Here is a 10,467-nt window from a genome sequence, read left to right as displayed (position 1 = left end):
GTTCAAGCATTCAGAGTCACAGATGAGCTCACAGCTGCTTTGCTCCTCTTTGGTTTAGCATAGTGTGTGATCTGAACCAGGGGTAGTGATTCTGCTTACTCCTCAGTAACTACAAGCTGTAACTAAGAACAAACCTTGGTCACATAATCTGGCTTAGTGTGATGTGTGAACCAGGCTATGGCTGCATACACGTGACATTTGATTTTAGAAGCAGTGGAGGCTGAGTACTACCCCCCCCCCATCTGTTCCACACACAGTCTAGAGCTACTGCATATTTTTTGTTCCTGGAAAGCACTTCTTGAGAAGCTGGTTCCAAATGAAAATGGATGTGGGAAGTCCTGGCATTGGAGGGGTGTCTCCATACCTGCTCAGTGACATTGTGGGTGGGTGCGTACCAAGAACGCAATCACTACTTCATTCACCTGGGATATGGGCATGGAGGCAAAGGTGGGAATAACCTCATCAAGGGGAGGGTTTTCAAATGTGAATCAAGTAGCCAGGTCTAGAATCAATCTAGGCTGAAAGCAACACACTGAGGATGAGCATGAATGATTCCAAACTGAGAAAACTAAATTTTGGCTTTACCAACTGGTTGGTGCGTATGCATCCAATGTCTCTTAGTTTCCATTTCAGAGAAAGAAAACAGAAAAAGAAACAGGTGTCAGTACCCTCAGAGTAAGGGCCAAATGAGATAAGATTCAGGAGAACAGAGTTGTGCTTTTTTAAAACTTCAAAGCAGCAGTGGAGTGTTGCAAGATTTTTGGAGGGAGGAGGGTTAAACCTTCCACAATTGCACCATTTTCCCCTCCTCCCCAAAGCTACTATAATCTCTACTGGGGAGAAAGAAAATGCAGGCAAGATCCAAGGACATGTCTGACTCCAGTCAACTGGAAGTTAAGAGCACAGGAGTTCAATCTAGCTTAAAGCTCTGCAGTTCCTTTTATTGGGAGATGTTGTGCAGGCACAGAACTATCAGGGGAAGCCGTGGTTCCTGCACTGCTAAGGGTTTGAATCCTGATATCACATAACACCATCTCCCCCTGTTTTTTTTACAGGTTTTGAAGCAGAAAAATATGCTGTTGGAAGCGGATCCTGGCTAACGACGCTCCAGCTGCTGAGACAGCAGTTTGGGCATCTCTGGGGTGTCAACTGTTTACTGTGCTGCTGCTGTTTAGCCCAGGGAGCTGTGATCTATGGGACTTGATGGTGTTTGCCTTTTTAATTCATTCTCTCTGTGAGTAGGAGGGATGTTAATGGAATTTCTAGCTATGGCTGCCTCTGCAGTTGATCCCTTCCCTGCCACATGCCCTGCTGCTCCTAAATATCCGGGGCTACTGACCCTGTTGAGAGTTTGGATTTCTTTGCATGGCAACTGATATTATATCGGCTGGACCCAAGCATTTCCCCTTTCCCAGACAGCTATGGCCCTGAACTTTTAGCAGTTCTTAACCAACTTTCCAGCATCAGCAGCACACACTGCACGAACTAGCAGAAGGAAGGAGTCTATGATTCTATGAACCATCTTTGCAACTGTGGTTGGAAGATTCCAGGACAATCAGAGAAACATTTAAGCATTTTAGTGTAAACACCCTTCCATTTGAAGGGTGTTTTTGAATGTCAAATGTGCACCTGTAACATCTTCGTCAGCACCTTTGGTGGGGGGTGGCATTGTTTTAAATTGTTCTTAAGTGTTATATGTTAATTTGTAATTTGTACTAGTACTTGTATTTTTTTTTGTTTTATATGGCAGATTAATATTCTATAGCCATTCATATAATAAATAATAAAAATAATATATTTAGTATTTATACCCCGCCCATCTGGCTGGGTTTCCCCAGCCACTCTGGGCAGCTTCCAACACAATATTAAAATACAACGTGTTTGTGGGAGAGGGTTATTGTTTTGTTGTTTTTGTTTTAAGTATTTACTTGTGTTTTTGCCTTGCATTTTAATCCTGTAAACTGCCCCGAGATCTTGTGATGAAGGGCAGTACATAAATCTAATAAAATAAATAAATAAATACGTTGCTACAGTATACAGTGGTACCTCTGGACACGAACGGGATCCGTTCCGAAGCCCCTTTCACATCCTGAAGCGAACGCACCCCGTGTCTGCACGTGCGCGGGTCGCGATTCGCCGCTTCTGCGCATGCACGTGACGTCATTTTGACTGTCTGCGCGTGCGTGAGCAGTGAAACCCGGAAGTAACACGTTCCGTTACTTCTGGGTCACCGCAAAGCGCAACTCAAAAGCACTCAACCTGAAGCAACTTCAACCCAAGGTATGACTGTAGTATCAAAATTTTACACACACACAACCAGAATTAGTATCCACACCTCTCTTCAAGAGCATTGGCTATTCTTCTACAGTTCTCCATGACATATTGCTGCAGACAGGGATTTTCAATGAATGATCAGAAAAGAGCAGAGCTTCTTTGTGTTGATGAGGAGATGAGAGTTCGTTTGTCTCAAATTAGACCTAATATAAATGAGATTATCTGGCAAAAGCAAGCTCATATCTCTCACTGATTCTTAAGAGGTTTGTTTATAATTATATTTTGGGAATGATTCATGTTGTTGTTATTAAATTTATATGCCACCCTTCACGCAAGGATCATCGAAGCAATCAGTCTGCTTGTCCCACCCCGGGTCAAAAGAGAGACAAATAAACTACTGGTAGGCAGAAAATGTCCATTAGTTTTAAAAGCTGTTGAATGGGAAGCTCACTGAGGAAGCAAGAGAAGTACAGAAGGGGCAGTTCCCAGACTGACAGCCCTTGTACCAAACAGTTATTAATTCCCAGTGCTGTTTGGGAGACTGGAGCAAGCCTTAAAATGCTGCATTGTTTTATACTTTCTGGATGTCCCATGATCATATTATAAAGCAGTTGTGTTCTGTGTTACAAATCAAGCACTGCCAGGAGTTATTTCATTTTCTTTTCCAAAGTATTTCTTATCAATTACAAATTTTTATTGGGAAAGTGTGGCCCAGAGAAGATGTTTGAGAACCACTGGTTTAAGGGCACATTCAGGGGAAAACACCCAAGGAAGGTACAACGCAGGGCTTGAAGGCATTGTGACTGGAGAGAGCCCTGAGGGCTAGAGAGGCTTGAAGGCCACATTCTGCCCCCTTAGCTGAGCTTCTCCACCCCTGATATCAAGGGCAGATAATCATAGAGTTGGAAGAGACCACAAGGGCCATCGAGTCCAACCCCCTGTCAAGCAGGAAACACCATCAGAGCACTCCTGACATATGGTTGTCAAGCCTCTGCTTAAAGACCTCCAAAGAAGGAGACTCCACCACACTCCTTGGCAGCAAATTCGACTGTTGAACAGCTCTTACTGTCAGGAAGTTCTTCCTAATGTTTAGGTGGAATCTTCTTTCTTTTAGTTTGGATCCATTGCTCCGTGTCCGCTTCTCTGGAGCAGCAGAAAACAACCTTTCTCCCTCCTCTATGTGACATCCTTTTATATATTTGAACATGGCTATCATATCACCCCTTAACCTCCTCTTCTCCAGGCTAAACATACCCAGCTCCCTTAGCCGTTCCTCATAAGGCATCATTTCCAGGCCTTTGACCATTTTGGTTGCCCTCCTCTGGACACGTTCCAGTTTGTCAGTGTCCTTCTTGAACTGTGCTGCCCAGAATTGGACATAGTACTCCAGGTGAGGTCTGACCAGAGCAGAATACAGTGGCACTATTACTTCCCTTTATCTAGATGCTATACTCCTATTGATGCAGCCCAGAATTGCATTGGCTTTTTTAGCTGCTGCGTCACACTGTTGGCTCATGTCAAGTTTGTGGTCAACCAAGACTCCTAGATCCTTTTCGCATGTACTGCTCTCAAGCCAGGTGTCACCCATCTTGTATTTGTGCCTCTCATTTTTTTTTGCCCAAGTGCAATACTTTACATTTCTCCCTGTTAAAATTCATCTTGTTTGTTTTGGTCCAGTTCTCTAATCTGTCAAGGTCGTTTTGAAGTGTGATCCTGTCCTCTGGGGTGTTAGCCACCCCTCCCAGTTTGGTGTCATCTGCAAATTTGAGCAGGATGCCCTTGAGTCCATCATCCAAGTCGTTGATAAAGATGTTGAATAAGACAGAACCCTGTGGCACCCCACTAGTCACTCTTCTCCAGGATGAAGAGGAACCATTGATGAGCACCCTTTGGGTTTGGTCAGTCAGCCAGTTACAAATCCACTGAGTGGTAGCATAGTCAAGACCGCATTTTACCAGCTTCTTTACAAGAATATTATGGGGCACCTTGTCAAATGCCTTGCTGAAATCAAGGTAGGCTACATCCACTGTGTTCCCTTCATCTACCAGGCTTGTAATTCTGTCAAAAAACGAGATCAGGTTAGTCTGACATGACTGCAGTTCATCTGGCCCTGGAGACTTGAATACATCTAAACTAGCCAAGTATTCTTGTACTATCTCCTCAGTTATTCTGGGCTGTGCTTCCTCTGCTGAATCATTTGCTCCAAATTCTTCAGGTCGGGCATTGTTTTCTTTATCGGAGAAGACTGAGGCAAAGAAGGCATTGAGGAGTTCAGCCCTTTCTGTGTCCCCTGTTTGCATTTCACCATCTTCTCCTCTGAGTGACCCCACTGTTTCTTTGTTCTTCCTTTTGCTACGAACATACCCATAAAAGCCTTTTTTCTTGCTTTTAACCTCTCTAGCAAGCCTGAGTTCATTCTGTGCTTTAGCTTTTCTGACTTTGTGTCTACACGTGCTGGCTATTTGTTTGAATTCCTCTTTGGTGGTTTCCCCCCTTTTCCATTTTTTGTACACATCCTTTTTTAATCTTAACTCAGTTAAAAGTTCTTTAGATAGCCACCCTGGCTTCTTTAGGCACCTTCCATGTTTCCGTCTCATTGGTATTGCCTGAAGTTGTGCTTTTACTATATCCCTCTTAACAAACTCCCAGCCATCATGAACTCCCTTTCCTTTTAGTATTACTGTCCATGGGATCTCACCCAGCACTTCCCTAAGTTTTATGAAGTCGGCTTTCTTAAAGTCAAGAAATTGAGTCCTAATATGCTTGGCTGCTCCTTTCCGCTGTATAGTAAACTTCAGAAGAGCATGATCACTCGCGCCTAATGATCCTTCCACTTCTACCCCACTAACCAGGTCATCAACATTGGTTAGGACCAGATCTAAAATGGCTGTTCCTCTTGTTGCTTCTCCCACTTTCTGGACAATGAAGTTGTCTGCAAGGCCAGTGAGGAATCTGTTTGACCTTATGCTCTTGGCTGAGTTTGACATCCAACAAATATCCGGGTAATTGAAGTCCCGCATTACTACTATCTCCCTTCCTTTTGCATGCTTGGCCATCTGTTCCAGGAAGGCATCATCTATGTCCTCCGTTTGGATTGGGGATCTATAGTAAACTCCCACAATGAGGTCACTGTTATTCTTCTCTCCCTTAATTTTGACCCAAATGCTCTCACTTTGGCTTTGAGGTTCTAAATCTTGGATCTCTTCACAGGTATACACATCCCTGACATATAACGCCACTCCTCCTCCTTTCTTGTCTAGTCTGTTTCTCTGAAATAGATTGTATCCCTCCATTATTACATTCCAATCGTGGGACTTATCCCACCAGGTTTCAGTGATGCCTATTATGTCATATTTAGTTTGCTGTACCAAGAGCTCAAGCTCATCTTGTTTATTTCCCATGCTTTGCGCATTAGTGTACAGACATTGAAGTCCATTAATCATTCCCCCGTGTCTCTTATTTAACGATTTTTTCCTCCCACCTTTAGGTCTGCGTGCTGTTTGCTCCATTTGGTCTATGGTATTTGGATGATCATCTTCATCAATTGATAGACTCCTACCTTCAGGAGTTGGTAGACAGCTGCCCTGGACACTATGAGATGTGTGAAGGATTGCCTGGATTAGGCCCTGAGAGGGCTTCTGTATAGAAAGGAGAATTTGCATAGAAAGGAGAATTTCACTAGCTGCAGCTTTTGCAATGGTGTACGACTAGGTATGCAGTAGCAGCTGAAAACACAGAGGTAATTTCCGCCCCTGCTGTATTTCAAGTCGCATTTGCATGGTGCTGTATGCATCAAAGAGGGGGCAGGCATGCCTTCACCCACGTTTGGTCTTCCTGTCCCTGCAGCCCCTGGCACTCCTGTTAATGAAGTTATTATCTCTGCACGCGTAATGGCAGACGCAAACCACTCTGAGGTAGGAAGTGAATGCAGCTTAGGTTTTCTAGTTTGATTGAAGCTGGCTTGAGAAGAAGAAGAAGAAGAAGAAGAAGAAGAAGAAGAAGAAGAAGAAGAAGAAGAAGACGACAACACATCAAACTGGAGTGTCTCTCAAGAAGCTGCAGGATTGATATGGACTCTGGCTAACATTGGGGGGAGGCTTCAAACATCAGCAGAGAGAGAGCAGTGGATGCAGAGAAAGCGGGAATGTGCAGACAGCCAAAGAAGAAGAAAAATCTTTCGCAGGTACTGAATGAGGGCTGTCAAGTTCCTGCATGGGTTGGTCAGCTGCATGATATTCCTTGTAGATGAAACTGGTTCTGTTAATTACCAGCTGAAGAACGTTGTGCACAGGGCTGGTTAGCTGGTCTTTCCACTATCATGAAGTCATTTCCGCACACCACACACCACCCTCCCTGTCTTTTCCCAGTGCCTGGATTTTCAAAATACTGTAGACAAATCAATCCCTTGGACATAGCTCAGTTTGTTGGAGTGTGGTGCTGGTAACACCAAGGTTGCAGGTTCATTCCCCGTGTGGAACAGCTGCACTTTCCTGCATTGCAGGGGGTTGGTTGAGCTAGATGAGCCTCAGGGTCTTTTCCAACTCTACAATTCTATTATAAGGTGCCAAATTAACTTGCCAAACACTTGAAAACTCTGAATGAGAAAGCATGGGCATGGCAGAAGTACTGGATTTGGAGGCAAGTTCATGTACCATTTGAGAAGGAAAGGGAGGGGGAGCCAAGCAGGGTGGGGGAATGTGGCCCTTATTCCTTCTCCTGCAAGCAAAGGTTGAAGTGGGAGTGGTGAAGTAATCAATAATAAATTATTATATTACAGTATTTTAATATTTTTTTGGAAGCCGCCTAGAGTGGCTGGGAAAGCCCAGCCAGATGGGCGGGGTATAAATTATTATTATTATTATTATTATTATTATTATTATTATTATTATTATATAATCAATGATCGTTCATATGTATTTTGTATAATAGCAACGCCTCTGAGCATGTAAAGGGACCCCTGACCATTAGGTCCAGTCGTGGCCGACTCTGGGGTTGCGGCGCTCATCTCGCTTTATTGGCTGAGGGAGCCGGCACATGACAGCTTCCGGGTCATGTGGCCAGCATGACTAAGCCGCTTCTGGCAAACCAGAGCAGCGCACGGAAACACCGTTTACCTTCCCGCCAGAGCGGTACCTATTTATCTACTTGCACTTTGATGTGCTTTTGAACTGCTAGGTTGGCAGGAGCAGGGACTGAGCAACGGGAGCTCACCCCGTCACAGGGATTCGAACCGCCGACCTTCTGATTGGCAAGTCCTAGGCGCTGAGGTTTAACCCACAGCGCTACCTGCATCCCTTTCCTCTGAGCATGTATAGGCTACCTAGTTCTTCACCAATGGGTAAGAAATCCTGCTCCCACACATCTAGCACTAAGCAGCAGGGCACCCACACAGTTCCTGTTTTAGGAAGTAAGCAACGCCTGCTTCTCCCACAACAATAGCCTTCTGAGATCAGTCCTAGTTTACAGTGGTCTTTAGCTCCACCAAACCTCATGCGGTTTCCACTACTCTCTCATTGACTGCACCTCCGTCCTTTCCCCACTGGGTGCCAGTGCCAGCGTTTGAGGGAGTTGTACAGTGTACCTGATATGATTCTCCATCCCATGAACCTCTTAAAATTCCAGGGGCTCTCATGGTGCATAGTGGTGCAAACAAGAGACTTCAGCAGAAAAGCAGTCAGCACAATAGCACAGAGGGAAATAAATAAAGTACCCCAGTGCCACCTGCAGGCCACTAGTACTACTGCATTTTGCTACCTGCTCTGATTATCTTTTGTCTTTCTTTTAGGGCCCGAGGCTGAGGGCGGGGGGGGGGGGGGAATGCTACGTGAGCCCTTGCATCTGTCAGTGCAAGGTGCAGTATTATTCCTAGGGTCGTTGGGACAATATATGTTGGAAAGCTTAAGAAAGTGGGTTGTGTCCTTTTTGTTTGCTTACGTCTGAGCCACAACGTTAAGGCTGCCACAAGTTGATGCGCCACACAAGTCTGCTTGAGAATTGTGCCCCAGGATGTCTCTCAGAGGATGCTGAGGTGCAACTCTTTGATCACCTGTAGCATGCACAACCTGAGAATTGTATGCCAACATCCTCTGTAACACTGCAACAGACCTGGGGGTGGAGTGTTGCAACATGTCACTGATACAATAAGAGCGCATCATTTATACTGGGCTGTCCACAGATACTCTACCTCAGCTACTTGGGTTACAGGTCCCTGTTTATAAGGGGAATACAGTGGTACCTCGGGTTACATACGCTTCAGGTTACAGACTCCACTAACCCAGAAATAGTACCTCGGGTTAAGAACTTTGCTTCAGGATGAGAACAGAAATCGTGCTCCGGCGGCGCGGCGGCAGCAGGAGGCCCCATTAGCTAAAGTGGTGCTTCAGGTTAAGAACAGTTTCAGGTTAAGTACGGACCTCTGGAACGAATTAAGTACTTAACCTGAGGTACCACTGTATCTGAACCTTAAATTGATTGTTCTTTGGGAGGAAGAAATTCACAATACCCATGTTCTGGGGTGAGCTGTCCCATTTCACCACCCAAGGCCGAAAGGGAAGGGGCACCTCATTTATTGGGGATGAACAGGGCTTCTGGCAAGATCTCACAATAAGCTCCTGCCATTGCTTCTTGTCACTTCTCTGGCGCCTCCGCCTTGTGGGATTCCACCGCCCGAGGCAGCTGCTTCCATCTGACTCATAGGCAGGCTGGCCCTGGCCCTGATGAAAATGTGATTTCTCTGGTGCAGCAGTTGTCAGGCTTTCCCATTATTTCATAGGTCATAGGAGCCAACTCCTCGGGGCCCTGAGGTCTTTGGCCCCCACAATAAAATATTTGCCATTCAGATAGCGTGTGCTCAGTCATGTGATCAGTTATGTGGGGCGGGGCTTACCTGAAGGCTGTGAGTTTAAAATGGCAGGCTGTGACCTGCAAACTTGAGTACAGTGGTACCTCGGGTTAAGTACTTAATTCATTCCGGAGGTCTGTTCTTAACCTGAAACTGTTCTTAACCTGAAGCACCTCCTGCTGCCGCCGCGCCGCCAGAGTCCGGTTTCTGTTCTCATCCTGAAGCAAAGTTCTTAACCTGAGGTACTATTTCTGAGTTAGCGGAGTCTGTAACCTGAAACATATGTAACCTGAGGTACCACTGTATAGCAAAGTAAATGTCAGGAAAGCTAAGCATTATTTTATTTTATTATTACCAGTGTAAAAAAACAAAACCCAGAGACTGCACATGAAAATTATGGGATTAGATTCATATATATGAAACCCACTAATGACTCTGGTCCCTTGCTCATGTTGTGGCTCTTTTGTTAAAACAACAACTTTATGTGGTTTAAGCTCTCAGGTGTAAAGAGATGGTGGCCTGGTGTGGCAGCACTGTTGGCAGGCAGGAGAGAGGTGCAGCTGGAGGAGGAATTTAGTCATTCTCCAAGACCTCCAAGTGACTGATGCCATCTTCTGTCATCTGAGTGGAACTGGAAGTTGACCATCCTGGCATTCCTGCACTAGGAATGGTGCAAGAAGGAGCCCAATGCAGTGTATTCATATAACTGGGTTGGAGCCATCATTCCTTTGCCTCACACAACAACTTGGTTGGCTAACATCTGATATGGCCTGAGTTAATGATATTTCATAGGAAAGTAGGCTTTGCATTTTGTCTGCTTTCCTAGAAATCCTTACGAGGGGAGTCTCCCACCAGTTACACTCATTGATGAAAAGAAAACTCCTCTTGTCAAGCCGCAGAGGCTGCTATTCTATGCCTCTTCAAACCTCTCCTCCTGCCATTCCCTTCCACGCACCTGCCCTGCAATTGCCAGGGAGGAGTGAGGGGTCTGGATCATGTAGCACCACATTCAGATCCCACAGGGTGGTTCAAAATCTTGAGCAGGGTCTTAGGCATGTTTACCCAGAAGCAGGACCCGCTGCGTTTGATAGGGCTTACTCCCAAGGATTGCAATGTCCTCCTTCTGTTCTCTGCTTAGAAAGGACACATGAGGTCTGATAAGTGGTAGAAGCAGATTTGAGTGATCACTGGCTTTTATTGTTTTGGTGGCCCATGTGAAATGGCTGAGCTGGATGGCAAATTGGATCCTCTTCAATCGGTGCTGAACAGCCATCATGTTTTTCTTTCACACCACACTTGATCAAACACCTGTCATTTCAGTAATTATGTGTATTTAAACCAAATACCTTCTT

This window comes from Podarcis pityusensis, assembly GCF_964106645.2.
Source record: "Podarcis pityusensis genome assembly, chromosome: 17".
Taxonomy (NCBI): Eukaryota; Metazoa; Chordata; class Lepidosauria; order Squamata; family Lacertidae; genus Podarcis; species Podarcis pityusensis.
Note: the sequence above shows the minus strand (reverse complement) of the source record.